Source organism: Anguilla rostrata, chromosome 14 (assembly GCF_018555375.3).
Source record: "Anguilla rostrata isolate EN2019 chromosome 14, ASM1855537v3, whole genome shotgun sequence".
NCBI lineage: Eukaryota > Metazoa > Chordata > Actinopteri > Anguilliformes > Anguillidae > Anguilla > Anguilla rostrata.
The window spans coordinates 34,650,129-34,667,654 of record NC_057946.1 but is presented as its reverse complement, the minus strand read 5'-3'; the positions used below and the strand labels follow the sequence as shown (position 1 = coordinate 34,667,654).

General features: G+C 42.1%; 1 long non-coding RNA gene across 1 annotated transcript; it reads right to left on the bottom strand.

Moving 5' to 3' along the window:
* Nucleotides 1-521: 521 nt before the first annotated feature.
* On the bottom strand, nt 522-1,877 carry LOC135239926 (uncharacterized). Its single transcript, XR_010325529.1, has 3 exons — nt 1,676-1,877; nt 1,373-1,439; nt 522-1,213 (listed from the first exon to the last, which is right to left on the bottom strand). It is a non-coding gene; the product is annotated as an uncharacterized LOC135239926 (long non-coding RNA).
* Between the last annotated feature and the right edge of the window lie 15,649 nt (nt 1,878-17,526).

The window sequence follows — 17,526 nt, the reverse complement described above, 5'->3', positions numbered from 1 at the left end:
GGGATAATGGGCAATAGGAGTGGTATAAGATCGGGTGGATTGGATTGGGAAATTTGGACAGGATTGTTTCAGCAGGCTGAAGACCTATACACCTTAAAGCTGCTTCCGGGCTCCCCTGCCAACCCCACCCCGACACCTTCCATTGGTACTTCATCCCAGATTTTACTGTCTTTTTATGCTTTTGCCGGTTCAGAATTGAAATGGGGCCGGAAGTGAATAAATTTTTAAGGTTTTTGTTCCAGCTTAAATGAAAAACTAAGCTACACACGTTTTGGCTACATGCACATGCTACACACTTTTTTTTTTTTTTTTGGAATTAAAATAACAAAACCAATGCTGCTGTCTAATATTTGTTAATATTTCTAAATTTTGTTTTCTCATTTTTCATAAGTTATGGGATCTGGTGATAGTTTGACCTTTGCTTATTTTAGGAGCCAGTAAATCTTGTTTCTGTCTGTTACTCCTGTTTTCAGGGAAACCATTTCACTCGCACAAAACACAAAAAAACACAAAGGATACCATTGTGGATCTGACTGTAAGAGACTTTAATGGGCTGCAACTTCATACAGAAGACAAGAGGGTTTTTCCCTAAGTATGTGACAAACAGCACATTCATACATTTGTTCTCAACCTCCTATCCTTTACAGCCTGATAACAGAGTAATAACCCTTCAAAGGAATCTATGTAATGAAATGGGAAAAGGGGGCCTTGGTGATTTATGATGACAGAACATTTGCTACTGCTTCATTTTCAGAAAAGCTTCAAATATATTTCAAATGGACAAAGCAGTCTAAAATTAACTACTAATTATGGACTTGATTCAATCTGCATTTGGTAGAAGCTGTGAACTTACATTTCCACAAACTTGTGAAAAGAAGCAGTTATATCAACATGGCTAATCAAACCTGATAAAGCACTAACTTAATTAAAGTGCTTGCAGGTTATCCCCACGGTTGTCAGGGGTTACGGTTGAAGGAGAGGTTGAAATATCCACAGTGAAACATTTAGTGATCACGGTAGATGTGCTTGGAGGTGTGGTTGTGACTGCTTGGGTGGTTGTCTCATCGATGAGGCGTGCAGCTGTCGTTGGCTGAGCTGTTGTTGCCTCCTCTGATGAATCGGATGCAGAGGAATCTGAGGAGTCTGACGCTGAGGAGTCTGACTCTGAGCTACTGCTTCTACGTTGCCTGATTAGGTAACCACGCCGACCAGCCTGCCAATGAGATATCAACCAGTCAAAACACTTGAATAATTGCCATATGAGCTGACATTTCTTTAAGGGAATTTAATGCAAACTAGAGAAGTTCGAGAAGTGACCAAAATTTGTTCCCCAAGGCTATCATTTTCAATTTGAAAACTGAATGTTTCTTACTGGTTTTGATGCCACTGCTGTCACAATCAAAAGAAGAAATAGTGCAGTCTTCAAAATCTCCATCTTTCTGCAAAAAAATGCATTGTTTTATTGCCACGCAGCAAAATTTTTATTCAGCATGCCATGAAAACCTGTATTCAGATTAAGAATATAAAGTTTTTGAACCATAAGGGCCAATGCAATACTAGTTTACAGCAAACTTTTCACATGTTATTTACATCTACTTTTGGCAAACATCATGCAGAGCAACCTATAACAACATCATCTTTAAAATAGAGTTGATTTAGGATTTGAAAGCATTACCTTGTGTGTTGAACTTTTCTTCTGGATGCAATGAAAAGAGGTGAATTCAAAATGGCTGTTGAAACCTGCGTGCGGCTCTGAAGTCAAAATGGCTGTTGACACCTGTGTGCGGGGCTTCTTATACCCAAAGCCAATGAGTAACGCAATACTGTATGTGTTTTGAGAGGTAATCGGTTAAATATTGAGACAGCGATTGCGTGGCAGGTTGCTTCTCAAATTGGGGTGTTTCTTGTGCAATGCGCAACCAAATTGCTCAATTCCTTCATTTACTGGATGGCTAATTTTCCCAGAAAAAGGCTTTTTTTCCACTTCTCATAGACAAAAGACGTCATTAGCATGCTGCCATACAAATATAGTTTTAAATGAGAGGGTGATATAGCCATGAACCACAGACTTCTATTATTTTCTGTCAAAACAATATGCTGTTAATGATAGCCATTGCATGGTAAGAATGTGAAAGAAACATATTTCCGACTACATTTAACCAATGCAGGCATCCAGATGCAATAAATATTTGGTGAGGCAGAGTGGAGTAATATAGAATGACTGAATGACTGTTTTGAGTTAAACCTGTATAGTATAGTATGGGTGGCAGTGTAGTATAATGCAACCGGCCTTGTAAACTGAAAGGTCACAGGTTCAGCTCCCAGGTTGGACACTGTCGTTGTACCCTTGAGCAAGGTGCTTATCCTACATTGCTTCAGTACATATCCAGCTGTATAAATGGATGTAATGTAAATGCTATGTAAAATCTTGTGAAAGTCACTCTGGATAAGAGCGTCTGCTAAATGCTTGTATTGTAGTAGTATTGTAGTGTCTATTTTACTTCCTGCCACTGTTGCCAAGTACAGTAGCAAATGAGAAACATGCAACATAACCAGGAATTTGCACCCTAAGATACTAAACACTGCCTAAGTATTAATTGTGCATTTATTCTATGTAATGCAAGGTTTTCAAAAAGTGGTTAAATAGGACCTTTAACTGCAAACCAACTCAAATGGCTCCTTTGTTAATGATTCCCTTGATTTCATGATTTTATTAGTATTGCAAAATATCTTACATGACTGAAAATGTGTTTGTAACATCTTTTTTGAAACGGATCGATCACATGGCACACAGTCATCAAAAATATTTGTTTAGCTTAACATGTCAGTTCTTGTGCCTGATGGTTAATCCAGGTATTTTGTAAGAGTTAGCATCCTGAAACTTTACAGACAGTAATTTCAGTGATGACAATGCATCATGGTTCCCCTCTCCCCTACCCAAAGCACTCCTATTTTACATGTCAGGTTTTTAGGAATGTTACCTCCATGTATTTATTATAATTAGTATTTCGTTCTCTTGGTTAACACAGTTAACGTGCGTTAAGTGCTTTATTGATATTGCTCGATACTTAGATTTCTGGGAGTGTTGTAAGTCTGGCATTGTCACTTATATGACTCACTTGGAAGTGATTACGTTCCTTCCCTCTGGATAAGAGTTACTGCTAAATGAATGCGATGCAATACAATGGAACTTTGTGGCTGAAACAAAATCTGGGCCTTTGATTGGGCCAAACACACAGGAGGTGATCTCACACACCGGCTCCTGTGTGAACAGAGAACAGCAGGGTGGGATCCAAGGACGCCTTACTCAATTGCTTTGGGCGGGACTGCCTGGATAGTGAGAAAGCCAGCAGACCTCATAAACCTGTCTGCCCCTCTGTCTGTGTGGCGGAGCAGGATCAGTCACTACGGAAACCTTCATTAAGAGGGCGGAGCCAAGAGAATCCTCTGGCCAGATATACCTTGGATGGAGACAGGTAAGACAGGATGTGATGTCATCACTACTGGACAGACAACACCTGTGGTTTATCACCAGCAGATGCTTTGCGGTAGGGCAGGGGTGAAACCGCTCCCCTTACTGCTTCCGTCCCTCCCTCCCTCCCCCACCCCCCCACTTCCTGAAGTCCACGATCATCTCCTTAGTCTTGCAGACGTTGAGAGAGAGGTTATTGTCCTGGCACCATGTTGCCAAGACGCTGACCTCCTCTCTGTAGGCGGTCTCATCGTTGTTGGAGATGAGACCCAGGATGGTGATGTCGTCTGCAAACTTAAAACACGCTGCCATCCGCCCATTCATACTTTGTCTCTAGGCTTCTGGGCTGCGTCCCGGAACACTCTGCTGCACACTGTGCTCCGACCTGGTCTCAGAGACCACCAAGCAAGGATCTCACTGCACAGGAGAGAGCAGGCACTGGTTCCAGTCCTGGTCCGCTTTCGCCTATACCCCGGACTGCACCGCCACACCCCGCCCTCTGGCCCGGTCCTGATCGCCGGTACTGCCAAGCTGGAGACTCGCTGGGTTCACCACCCTCACGGGACCAGCACAGTCACCCCTCTCAGGACCAGTGTAGAGTCACCCCTCACAGGACCAGCGCAGAGTCACCCCTCACAGGACCAGCGCAGAGTCACCCCTCACAGGACCAGTGTAGCGTTCCTCCTCTGGGACCAGTGTAGCGTTCCTCCTCCGGGACCGCCCTCCAGTAAGCCACCGCCGGACAGATGAGACAACACACTCATACAAAAATAAAAAACGTCAAAGAAAGCAAAAGCAAAAAACCGAAGCTAAAAATCCTCTCATGAGGAAGCCTGTTCATTCATCCAGTGTCTCTCCTGTGTTCTGCCTCTTACCTCCCCTCTTTATTACCTGGCCCTTTAACTCATTTCAATGAGAATCAGCTGCACCGCCTCCCGGCCAGTGCAACCAGCAATCAATCAATTACCCCGGCGTGCATTCCACACGCCGATCCCAATGAACTGATTCCCCCGTGATTCCAGCACAGCGAAACCGGCAGCTTGTCAGGCTCACCTCCTGACACTCTTGTGTGTCCTGCCGACAGATGATACCCAACAAATTGCAAACTGTGCTGAATATATTGAATCTGTTTGTGAACAGTGTAGCAGGTGGATATTGGTGTACTTGTTAACTCACTTTTTTTTTGTTTTTTATCCTGTTCATGTTAGGGTTCCATTCATGTGTTATTTAGACACCTTTCTCTTAATAGGGTCGCAATTAACCACTGATTGTAACATTAGTCAGGTGATTGCGCTAAATCAATGCCTATGGGGACCCCAGAAAGAAATGATTGTGAAGCAGGTCTAAATCCCTATAGGTCACATACAGTGAAGACCCCAAAATTGATGACGCTAAATTATTGTATAGAAATGCTACTCTTGTCTGTGATTCACAAAAATCTAAAGTGTCAATCACAAAACTGGAGATTCATACACATTCAAATGATAAGAAATGTTTTTGGTTTTTGTCTTCATTAGCTATGCAAACATCCTGCTTTGAAGTTTTTCTGTCCCTGTCTGATGATGTAACTGTTTGCTTAATGGTTTATTTCTCACAAGCCGTAACAGACGTCGACATGTTTAGTCATTATGTCTAGTCATTATGTCTAGTCATTTATTTGTCAACCACAGCGTCACGTCATCTGTTGTAGAAACCAGAAACAATGGAAATACCCACCTCGACACATTAGCCGGAAAATACCAACATTTTCCTCCAAGGCACATTTTATAACATAATCAACTGTTACTCACAATACAGTATATTTATCTATATTCTGTTTGAATAAAGGAACAAATTATGATAAATTCCTGGTTTAGAAAGTATAGAGTACAGGTCCTCACCTGACAGAATCTAATATCTAGCTTTATAGTGTTTTCATTGTTGACTTTCATTGTGGAATTGAGTGACTGGGCTGACGCCAATAATAAAATAATAAGAGTCATGAACCAAGGGTGATACAACATCCCTGCGTTAAACTCAGGCTGCGCCCTGGGGCTGCCTGTGTAAACTGGTATTTGCTGGAATCTCTTGATCAGTTCAGGTTGTTGAAAGCTTGTGCTTAATTTGTTTTCTCTTAGATTAATTAACATGGTGCAGGTTTGGCTTGTTGGACTTTGCTTTGCTTTTGTTTTGAACTGTTTATTTGTCAGGCTATAATATGATCAATTTAAAAACCATCTGTCTGAAGTAATTATAAATATTAGTTGATCTAATTAATTTAAACTTTATTCATGCTATGTACAATCATTATTTATGCAATGTGAAATTAAATGAATTAACCATTGGACACTGGGCTTTGAAAGTGTCTATTAAGAACAACTAAGAGCTTGGCATAATTCAAGATGTGCAACTGTGGTTGGAATGAAGACTCGCACAAGGAGAGGGACATGTGCTGGAGGCTGGGCTCCCCCTACTGATCGAAAGCAGCATTACATGTTGGGAAATCTTCAGACTGCTACCACCTGGCAGACCGGAAAAAAAGAATACTGACCACTTCCTGCAAACAGGGCTCTGTGGCTCCTGCGCTTAATTTAGAACCCCATGGGAAGATCTGAAGGGCGTTTTGGTGAACATTGTAATGAGTGAGAGCTCTCGTTGTGGATCAGACCTGGGTCAAATACATATTTGTTTTGGATTCAAATATTTTTCTACGCTTTACTGATCTTGTCTGGTGAGTTGGAACCAATGAAATACTCTCAGAAAGTGCAAACCCCGCCTTCTGGTTATTTTGGCAGGCTCAATTACACCAGGCAAGATCAATAGAGGTATTTGAATGGAAAACAAATACATATTTGACCCAGGTCTGTCGTGGACTGATTTTGGGGTTGACAGCCTAACCCCCCCCTGCCCATGTTAAATCCCTGAGTTATCCTGTGGTGTTTTGTGGCTTGTTTGAGTATTGAACTTTTCTACTGCTTTTCAATGTGTATCGGCTCTTAACAACCGCAATGTTTTAAATTTGATATTTTACATTTTGCTGCTATCTGCAATTGCTTTCTATTTGGGGGTTCAGGCCTGGTGTTTGCTCTGTTTGCTCTTTTTGCTCTGTCTCTTGCCTTGCTACTCTGTAAGGTGTCTTTGTGACAGTTCTATACAAAAAGACTGAATTGAACTGAACTGAAAAGAAATGTACGAGTGTTTTAAATATAGTCCTGACGGCCATTAGAGCTCATTGTTGTGAAAGGCCCATACGCACGTCTGCACACAACTTCTCCATTTACATTGAGAACAGTCACAGTAAACAAGTGAAAAAATAAAAACTTTTGATAAGACACGTGTGCTTTGTGAAGCCCAAAGGAAAAAAACAAAACTGCCTTCTTCTTCAGAATCAGTGGGAGGATTACACCTCTTATAAAACTGTACTTGCATGTCACACCACAGAAACTCTGACAAAACATGTTTCATTTCTGGAAAAGAATGCAGAAATTTAAGCGATAGTAACAAAAGCATTTTCTTTGTCACCTCTGTGGAAGAGCAGACAAGCACAATCAAAAAGGGCAAGTGTCCTACATCACGTTTTGAAAGTATTCACCCCGTGAACTTTTTCACTTTTTGTCTGTTACTTCTGTTAAAATTGTAATGCGCCAAAATATGTTTTCCTTCGCCAACGCAAATTCAAATTTATGATTTTTTATTTTTTTTAATTATGTGTAAAAGCTTTTTACACATTTTTTGTAAAATTTACAAGAATAGGCCCTATGGACTGCACCACACATTACAGCTCAGGATTCTTATTTTCACAGTAATTCGGAAGCCATCTAAATATTCCCATTTTAACAAACAGCATTTAGATTTGACCTTGCCACACAACAAAATTTGAAATGTTAAATGCAGAGCCATTGTATGCATCCAGTTTATTAATTATCCTGTGAGTGTTGTTTTCCACATTTACACAGATTAACAGTGTTTTTTGTCACATTTCTGTCTGACACCATTTTGGCATAACCTTCCAGGTGTGGATTCCTTTATTAGCTGTACCTGTAACTGTGCCTAATTCATTAAAAAGCTACAGTTAGGTTTCATAAATCACATTTCCACTATTATGAGGATTTTTAACGTTTGTCACAAATATTTATTTTTACAAGTACTTCACACATAATTCATCATTGACACTCAATGTAAGCAGAAACAAGCCAGACCCTGCTCAATGAAAACCATAGTTTTTATAATACGTGTTTTGTAGTATTTTTACGCCAGATTACTTTTTGCTGAGTTTTCCCATATGAATGCAATACCAATACTTTTGTGATGCCAGAAATCTATCATCTTAATTTATTTATTTATTATTATTATTATTATTATTATTATTATTATTATTATTATTATTATTCATTAGCACCATACACATAAAATGAAGCAGCTATAGTAAGCACCAACAAATCAAGACTCAAGCCATCCAGTGTCCAGATGTACATATGAGTACCCCATCAGTTATTTGCATATGGCAATATTACTGTAAATATTAATCCTGCATATTGAGAAAAATCTGAAAAGAAGAGATGCACATACATGGCTGCATGGTCTACATTTTCTCAAAGACCTCTTCTTGCCCTGTTAGTGCTTCCATGGATATACAACTTCACTGATTGTTTGTTTGTTTGTTTGTCGTGCCTTTTGGAGGGATGAAATTGTTAGGGGGTAAGACTGCCACCTACTTTACATCAATCACTCAAGGCCAGTGAGCTCAAAATACTGGAAGGAGAGAATTAGTTTTTATTTTAATCAATATCACAAATCTACATAGGTAACAACCATATCAATATAAACGAGATTAACACATTAGATCCTCCTCTCTCACCCATTCTATCTGTCTATCTCTCCCTCTCTCTCTCTCATACACACCTGGCTTGCACACACATTCTCTCTCTCCCTTTCTCATTTCATTTCATCTCTCAGTGCTTTATTGCTGACAAATATAGCACTTGTCCAAACAGTTTACTACACTTATCATAATCCGTTATATAAAAAAATAAAATACACACTAAATAATTAAAATAAATAAAAAATTACAAAATATCATAATTGTTAGGTGTCTGTTGTTCTGACTATCCTCTCTCTTGTCGTCTCTTCTCTCTCTCACACACACATTCTCTCTCCCTCATTCTCTCCTCTCTTTCTCTCCTACACACTCGCGTCCTCTCCTCTCTCTACCAACACATCACCATTCTCCTCTCTCGCTCTCTCTCATACCAACACACACACCCACACACACATCTCTCTCTCTCTCTCTCTCTCTCTCTCTTCTCTCCCACACACACATACACACACACACACACTGGTGTCTGTGGGTGACAGCAGCTGGTTTGAGGGATCGTTGTGAATGCAGATATCTGCTCTTTCCCATGGCTGTTATTCGCCTTGCCGTTGAGCTGGTCGGGTTGCCAGCTGGGTAGAGGTCACATGACTCAAGATTTCATAAATCCTGCAGACAGCAGACGTATGGAGGACAACGTCTTCACTGCCAGCCTGGCATTGCATCTGGGTTTAGGGTTCTCTGTACTCTGTGCTCTGTGTCTTAAAGACTGCACTCTGTCTTTAAGAATTACTGCTACAAAGTACAATATTCACCTGCTGTAAAAAAAAAACAAACTTCACAAAAAAAACAAATGTAAAGTTACGTTCAGTATATATCGTTTTATTTTCCTGGCACCAGTTAGGCTTGCTGAATTATGACTGATGAATTGTTTTCATCGGTCAAAATTAGGAAGGAAAAATTCAGTCACTGTGGTGGGAGAAAAAATTCCCTTGTGACGTCATAGATAAATGAATGGATCCTCTTTTCAGAAGCTCTTGCATTATGAGAGTAGCGTCTACATATTGTTTTTCATTCTTATGTATTTAGCGTTTGCAATCGTGAGATGCATAACTCAGCGAACTGAAAGAGTTTTGCACAGATTTCCTTTTGTGCAGAAATAAATCCAAATATGAACAAGTGATATGTTGTTTTGTTTTTTTTTGGTAGCACAATACAGGCATTTAGCATCTATTGTGTTTCTGTGTTTTAAAAAAGGAGAGTGGGAAGTTTATTTAATTTTTTTTTTTTTACCATTTACTCACAGTTTATTCAGAGAAAGCTGAGAGGGTTACAAAAAAAACATTGGATCACAGTAAAGAAAGTGCCATGTTGGGCAATTAAATGCCCGACCACACGGAGGGTCAGTGTATAGGTTGAGAGTAGGCCACCCTAACAGGTTGTGCTACATGGTCTACCATTGCGTTTGATATTGTATCTTACTGCACTGCACCAGCACCAGGGCCCTTTGACAATATCGTTAAAAATAATACTGTTCACACCCACAATATAGCGCATATAATAAGAGAGATGTATTTGTTCAATGAGTGTGCATTTGTATTTTTATTTGTCGGTTCAATATTTACCCCTGCGGCTAAGTTTGTATGAGATTGTATGTTACAGTTGCTGGTTCAATATATGTGTGATCATGGGGGCCTGTAAAATCATGTAAACATATTTGCATTTAAATTTTATGATATTGTCTGCTTTAGTACTTCAATGTACAGTTAAATACCAAAGTATTGGGACAACCCTGGCAAATTGGTTGTTTTCCCCTGTGCTAATAACATTTGTATTTCAAATCAAACAATGACTGTGTGGAAAAATGTAGAATGTCTACATTTATTTCATGATTTTGTACTATGTACAATGCCATTCAATGAGTCAAGTCCCCTTATTTCAAGCAAGCATAAGTTGGGACAAAGTAAGTTTAGACAATTTTAATAAATTGCAAGGTAAATACTTTGGTAAATGGATTAAATGGACTGTATTTATATAGCGCTTTTATCCAAAGCGCTTTACAATTGATGCCTCTCATTCACCAGAGCATTTAGGGGTTAGGTGTCTTGCTCAGGGACACTTCGACACGCCCAGGGCGGGGATCGAACCGGCAACCCTCCGACTGCCAGACAACCGCTCGTACCTCCTTTCGTTGCACACCCCTTAGATTTGATGACTGCATTGAGTCTGTGACTCTTGGACAGCACTGTGTTCATAATGTGATCCTCTGAGGTGCTCTGGCGAGCCTCTTTACCACTGCCTCTTTCAGTCGCTAGCTTCGCTGAGGTTTCGGACTTCACTTTCATTTTGAGCAAGTGAAAAGCACGTCAAACCAATCTGACACAACTGTCCCAGTGCTTTCGCATTTATCTGTAATTGTGTGTGTGCAATAATATACTTGCTATGTTTGTGGTTACAAACATTTTCAGTGTAAAAACAGGGCGAGATTCTCTCACTACTCAATTTGGTGCCAATCTGGTAAGTATGAAGCTCTGTTAAAAGTTACATAATTGTAAGATTACTCAATCAGAGTTGTAAAAATGTCTTTTTAATAGGGACGTGAAATGTCCTCTGCATGTATGGAATAGATCCAATATAGAGAATTCATATACAGTAATAATACATAGAGCATATAATGAATAATAGAAAATAAGAGCCATAAATGAAGACAATGATTGTTTTAGTGTATTAAAATAATAATAAATGTTATTTACACAAGGTTTTTTAAAATCTCAACATTTTTAATGTGACTTTAAAATTATACAAGCATATATCAGATAAATACTGCATAAACTGTATAAAGGAAACAGGTAAAATGAATATAACATAAGAAGTTCCAAAAACAAAAAGGAAATGTCATAGGGGTCAGGTTGTGTGTGTGTGTGATAGAGAGCCTGAAGATCCAGACCGCAACTGCTAGGCCCCAGAGGTGTGGCTCAGACAGAGATGACCGGGCAAGAAGATGGAAGATCAACAGGAAACAGGAAGTGCACACACTGCTATGCTACACAGCAGAACCTCTTGAGGTGGGGAGAGCGGAGCAAAAGGGACGGCTGACTCCCCGGCTTTGACGTCCAGTCGGATTGCTGGATGCCGTGGGGGTGTGGAGGTGACCACAAAAAACTAGTAGAAATGGTGGTATGACACAAGCTTGGGACAGTGAGTGAGTGAGTGAGAGAGAGAAACAGACAGAGAGAAAGAGAGAGAGACAGAGAGAAAGAGAGAGATGGACAGACAGAGATAGAGATAGAGAGAGAGATAGAAAGAAGGAGAAAGATATATAGAGAAAGAATTTGAATTTGAGATAGACAGAGAGGGGCAGACAAAGGTAGACAGAGATAGACAGACAGAGAAAGAGAGGTACACAGAGAGAGAGAGCAATAGACAGAGAGAGCGAGAGAGAGAAACAGAGAGAGAAAGAGAGAGAGAGACAGAGAGAGCGAGAGAGAGAAACAGAGAGAGCAATAGACAGAGAGAGACAGAGAGAGCGAGAGAGAGAAACAGAGAGAGCAATAGACAGAGAGAGAGAGCAGAGAGAGCGAGAGAGAGAAACAGAGAGGCATAGACGGAGAGAGAGAGGAGAGGGAGAAGAGAGAGAGAGAGAGAGAGAGAGAGGAGGGAGAGAGAGAGAGAGAGAGAGAGAGAGAGAGAGAGGGGGAAGAGAGAGAGAGAGAGAGGAGAGAGAGAGAGGGAGAGAGAGAGAGAGAGAGAGAGAAGTTTCCGGGGTGCGCTGGGCGTGTGAGCGGATGAAAGCTGCGTGGAGCCTGACCGCAGTAGTTGTTGTGCGATGAGCAGAGTGATAGGGAGACCTGCAGCAGTGGCGTGTGGTTTAGGAGCTCTCGTCGAGCCGTGAGACTGTGACAGCGAGCCGACGGCACGCAGGGGCCCCACACACACAAAGCCCCCCTGCTGAGAAGATGGCGAGAGTGAGGCCAGGTTATGTGCCACTCAACCAGCGGGCCGAACATCGCGTCTCTGATTTTGTTTTGTGTGAAAGGTGACAAAACCTGAAGGAGAGTGCAAGAAAGAGGGAGGCACATTTTTTCCCTTCTTTTGACTTTCTCGCGTTCTTTTTTGTACGCCGGCGTCCTGACCACATCAGCCACCCACACGCGCATTCGAGAACACATCAAACCTCCGTCGCCTCCTCTCCCCCTCTCTCTCTCTCTCTCTCCTCCACCACCTTGCACATTTGACAGCTCAAAACTCAACATTCTCATCCTCACCTCTAGTTGTTTTCTGGCTGCCTCGTGGTTGGCCAACCAATGTCACCCTCTTCCCATCAGCCTCTGAAACCCACGCAAGTAAACAGCCACACCGCACGCTCCTGCTCTCCCCCCTCCAGCCGAGTGATTCAACATTTTCCTTCCCACAATTCCTTGCAGCTGCAGTCACTCTCTCACTGTAGGCCTGAAGATATAGAAGAAGACAACAACACTGGTCTGTTCTTCTAAGTTAACTGCAATCAACTGGTAAATTTAATCAATTTAGTGGTGTAGATCCGAAAACCAGCAGATCATTTGGTCCTCCAATATCAGGGCTAAGAACCAGCTGTTCTAGATCCTTTGATTGGATAATTTAACTGATTTTAACTGCTATCATTTGTATGGCTTTTATCTTCATTTCACCCCAAAGCACAAATTCAAACACTTGAGGTTCAATATGAACAGTATTAAGTACAGTAAAAAAATAAAAGCATGCCCATTTTATATGAGGACAATATCATTTTTTGTAAACAGAAGTGATTTGATATCTGATTTGTGATTAGATATAATGGAAAAAAAAAATCACCTCTCAGTCAAAACTCACCAGTGGCCTTAAGGGTCTTTTGTTGTGGTCGGAGGGAAGCCTGATGCTGAAACAAGCACTCTGCTGGGTGTGAGATCCATCGAGTCGCAGTTTCTCCTCACTCAGACCGTGGGCCTGTATCTGATGGGTAAACTGCTTGCGCCTCTACACACCTTTTCCCTCCATCAACTTCTCCTTTTCCACTACTCTCAGACAGCCCCTCAGACACGCAGCACTTAAAACCTGCAGTATATTTCAGTTTAGGTTCACCATTGTCCACCATGATGTCAATCAAATTTAAATGTTTTTTATTTATTTTTAGCTGGACAGACACCAAACCTAAATATGGCACACACTATCTGGTTTTGGTTGCACCATTATGGTGGAAGATGTGCCATTGCACAACAGATTTTACTTTCCCTTATGGCAAATACGTCACCCGCGGACCATTGTGAGCAAGCTCCAGATCTGACAGACAGCTGTAGGCCTTTCCTTTTGCTATTCATTTGATGGGCCAGATGACAAATATTAAAGGTACTTCTGAAGAAAAACCACATATAACATTTCTGAAGAAAGGGGCGGAGTACGTGACGTACGGTCGCCAGGAAAAACTGAGCTCGCAGTTCTGGCTGTCAAACACTCATAACACCATTGTACGTAGCACCTCAGTTTCGCTCATCATCGTTCATTTTATTCCACTTCTCTCGATCCTTAGGGCAGGGCGAAGAATGTGTATTATCCTTTTCTGTTCTATTACCCCCCCCCCCCCCCCCACAGCCCGTTTGCACTATCTCATCAGTGAGGTGTCTGTTATCACACATTGTTGTGTTCTGCACTGAGCAACTGCATCTTTGAAGTTCATAGTTCACGGCTGGCCGAGGCAATTTAGCTCAACTGCTAATGCTGGTACAACTGACGAAGGTCTTTTCCATGGTCTCCCTTAAATAAACAAATAAATGAAAGAAAGACACTTCCTGTTGTGCGTGGTGTGGCTGTGGGATCTGCAAGAAAAAGGCTTAATTTATAAAAAATTGACAGAATCTCCAGTCGCTCTACAGATCCCTGCCAGCGATTGAAATCGAAAGGCAGGGATAGTAGAAAAAAAAAATAAGCGGGCAAAAGTCCTGGAGAATGTGAAGAGAAATGCAGTCGTTTGCATCACTGTACACGGTGACTGTCGTTTGCAGTCGTTTCTGACGGACGTGTCGGTGTTTGACCGAGGCGTGCGCGGGCGATGTCCTGAACAGCGAGCGCTCGTGGCGGCGGCGGCGGCGCAGGCGAACGGTATCCAGGTCACTCGGGCTCCGCCGCTTTCTGCTCACGCCGCCGCTCGCAGCGCCGAGGCAAAATAATCGATGCTGCGCGCGCAGCGGGCGGCGTGGCCTCGCTCAAACCCAAACCACATCATCTGAGTTGCCAGGAAGTGGTTTGCAGGCTTCTGGTTTGTTTTCGTCTTATTTGTGCTCGGTCGTAGCTAGGTATTTACGGAGCAGGGGGTGGGGTGGTGGGCGGAGTGGGGTGTTGGGGCGGGGGGTGGAGGGGGTGGGGTGTTGGGGGGGAGCGGCAGCGAGAACGATAAGGTGTTAGGGCCTTCGAGGTCTCTCGAACCCTGACCCTCCCGCTTGGTTAGGGCATGCTGTTAAATAGCTTCGTTGCGGTATATTCATTTAGCAGGCACTCTTGTGCAGGGTGACTTAAAGTGAAAAAGACCGTAAGGGCTTAATACCGTATATTATTATACACATAATAAATACGGTGCTGGCCACTGGGTGGCTCATTTGGTTAAAGCACCAGCCTGTGGGGCATGGGTGAGCCCCACGTGCTCAGACCAAATCTGGGCCATGCCATTGCCTACCGTTTGCCGGTAGCTCAACAGGGCGATGTGTAATTGGCAATTGTGTAGCCCAGGGTACAAGAAACAAACTATCTATCCTATCTTTGTCTTTCTCAATGTCATGTTCTCGATTTGTGTAAATAAATATGTTTTGATAGGTTTGATGTTAGATTCCACGTGTCAGCCGAGGGATGAGCAGAAAGGTAGATGGGTCAAGAGAGGTGGAGAGTGGCTCTTCTTCAACCTTGTTCAGTCAGCATGCCTCATCCGCACCCCATACTCTGTGTAATCCATATTCATTGCACATTTATTATGTCGGCATTTCAATATCTGTCCAAAAATAGAATGTTTGTGAAATATTTCATTCATGCATTTCATGCATATCACAGGGTTAAATACAGTTGAATTAAGTTGATTAAACGTGGTACTTTCATTATTGTGCCCACTTGAGGGTACCCACTGTCAGCCTATTACTCACCAAGAGATATCGCTCATACATACATGCAGAACAATGAAGACACAACAAAGCCAGCCCTTGCAGATGAGAATGGAGGAGGTTAGCATGTGTCTGCATCTTTAATACCCATAGCTAGCCTGTGGACTGCATGTCAAAGCCACATTATGACAGGCCTTCCGTCGGCTCCACTATTGTGGGCTGCAGTGTGAAAAGAATCAGGCTGGCAGCACCACGCATTTTGGAGGGAGACCAGAGATGACTGCACTCTCCTCAGTCAGCAGTATGTACATACATACTGCTGATATATACATTTATATATAGCAAATAACAGTTTAAGGAAAACAATAATAAAACAACTTAAACACATGTGTTCGACAACCTATTTGGGAGTGTATTGATTTTCTTCAGTCCTGAATCTGTCCGGTTAAAAAAATTTTGTTGTCTTTTTATGCAGTGGTTAGCAATATAGCACAATGTGAACATGGGACTTTTATTTTAATGGCATGCCTAACTATCTCTGACATAATGTGGCTGAAGTGCGTAAATAATTTCTCTAAACATGAAAAGCAGTCTAATTTTTTTGTTTGTTATAAGGCTGGGATTGCCGGAATGAAAATCAGCATACACAGGGGACACCCAGGACCGAGTTTGAATACCAGTGATCTAGAAGAACGCTGGTAAATCCCTCCTAAACTGATTAAATCAGGGTTTTAGAGGAGTGAACTTCCACACAGGCCCTTTGCAGATAACAGGTGAATTCCCTTTTAGGGTTCTGGGGGGAGAAATGAAGTGGGATTCCATGAATTGGGGTCTCCTAAACAGAAGTTGTGGAGAGACTTTAAAGACACTCTTCAGCAAAAGGAGGCAAAGAGGAAACATGACTGATGCTTTTAAATCCATGAAAGGGGTTAACAAAGTGAACCACAAAAGAATTTATCAAGATGTGTTCCATCAACGGAACAAGGGGACTTTTTCAGCACAAGGTAAATTCCACACCAGTATAAAAAAATATTTATATATTCACATAGAGAGTTGCAGATGTGTGGGTTTGATGAAGGTTTCAGTTCAAATTTTAAACGCCTCAGAGCATGAAAGTGATCACCCTGGTTTGAGCGGCCCCTTGCATTCCAAATGTGGCCACTACACCTGCCAGAGCAGCGACCACAAAGCTCAGCTGGCACTGAAAATAGTATGCTTTTCCAGTTAGCATGATGGTATGCTGATCCTGCTGGCATGAGCTGCTCACATGAGAGTATGCTGCTCCTGCGAGCACGAGCTGCTCGCATGAAAGTATGCTGATCGTGCTAACATGAGCTGCTAGCATGAGATTATGAGAGTATGCTGCTCCTGCTGGCAGCATTTCAGCAATGTAGAGGAGTTCTAGTTTGACTGGTCATCACAAATTGTAAAAAAAAAAAAAACATATATGTGATTAAAAGATGGTTCTCAAGGGCTGCCCCTGGTTGAAACCAGTTCGTTCAGAGCATCTATGCTAGTTCCCTTCTCTATCGACAGCAGAAGTTGGGCTAACAGCAGCTAGCATCAAACTCAAATCTGAGGCCTACAGATACGGTCCAATGATGACAGGACTAGCCGTGCAGCTTATAAAACAAGCTGGAGAGGCCTTTGAGCTGGAGTGGTGCAGAGACCTTTTTTGAGTAGATCACAGCAGCACAGCTAGTGGGAAACATTTGGGCGCAAAGATTAAGCGTCTCCCAGGAGAAGAATTTCAGTTGCCAAGGAGAAGCAGCAGCATTATCAACATTGACAAAAATATCTTGAGCCAATGCTCATACAGACGTAATGAACACTCATAATAATATTCTTCGTGTCAATGCATGATACATAAAAAGTAACTGAGCGCTCATAATTTCATTTGTGGTACAGCTCAGTGCAAGCACCCTTGTACCCTTCCCCCCCACCCCCCTCCCCCTCCGTTATGCCATCCTGTAAATGCCCTCAGAAACTGCTAAATATGCATTCCTATGAGTCATCTCAAGCTCAGCGCTCACTCAGAAAATTTGATCAGAAGCACTCCCAACAGCTCGGTGTAAGCACAGCTCAGCAAGCTGTTCATTGCAAATTCACACATGCATTTGATCACTTAAGTGATTGTATTATTGCTCCTCAGCCTGGGGACTTCA